Source organism: Mixophyes fleayi, chromosome 10, assembly GCF_038048845.1.
Source record: "Mixophyes fleayi isolate aMixFle1 chromosome 10, aMixFle1.hap1, whole genome shotgun sequence".
Taxonomy (NCBI): domain Eukaryota; kingdom Metazoa; phylum Chordata; class Amphibia; order Anura; family Limnodynastidae; genus Mixophyes; species Mixophyes fleayi.
Window position 1 is genome coordinate 74094663 of NC_134411.1, and position 1123 is coordinate 74095785.

Consider the following 1123-nt stretch of genomic DNA (forward strand, 5'->3'; position numbering starts at 1 on the left):
AGCAAGACCCACACCAGCACACACAGGGTTAACTCTTCACACCTCCAGACTGTTACACAAATGTAAATGCAAACACACACAGCTTATTAATCAAATGTATCAACAAATCACACACTGGCATTCCAAGGGTTAACTTGGTCGAGCAATCTGTCTCTTCTAATAGGCTAATGGATTCGTTAGAGTATCAATGACGCAACTTATTAAATTATAGATTTAATATACAAAAATACAGGGCATTCAGATATAAAGAAAAATAATGAATAAATAATGAATAGACTGACAGAACAAGCAAAGCAGTTTAAAATAAAAAGGGGTTACATTCAGATTTGCACTTACATGAATTGCATTCTGGCCAAGGGAAATGTGGCTTGTAAGAAGATGGACAGCTTATCAATGTGAATTGATTTCCCAAAAAGTCTGACAGTTTGTTCTTTCAGAACACAGGTTTTTAAGCAACAAGACATGGGATGGTCTTCACAGGGGCAGTGTTTAATGCTAATAGGGGGCAGGGATGTGCCCTGGGAGTCACTATACCTTGCTCACAAATATTCCCAAAGTCTTGACCTGTGGGTAATTTCTCTCAGATCTATCCCCGAGAAATAATTCCCTGTTCAATAAACCAGTCATAATCTCCCACACATTTAAATACCAAACATGACAATGTGACATAGCTTTTCCAAAGATATGTGATTTTAGCTGTTCACGGAGACCCCCTGTACTTGTCATTCACAACCTTGGTGTGTTTTCTGCTCCTCAGTATGCAGAACCACCCAGATTTCCCAAAATATGGACTATAACAATAGTTTCCTTTGAAGGTCATATTTCTATATACCTGTATAGGCTTTCACATGCTGCCTACCAGGATCTCCAGCTGTGATCGGCACCACAAAGTCTATTCAAGTGTCTAAAGCTAACAGTGAAAGATCCTGGAAGCTGCTAAAGGTGGCAAAGCCATCAAACACATTTACATTAGAATCTCTGTCTTTATATTTTATACTTTAACTTATCAATGGATTCATTTGATACAACCTATTTACACTGCAGTTATGAATTATCCCTTATAAATAACTGCAAGGTCTCTATGTTCACGACATGACATTTTCAGGTTCTCTTTAAAAAATTA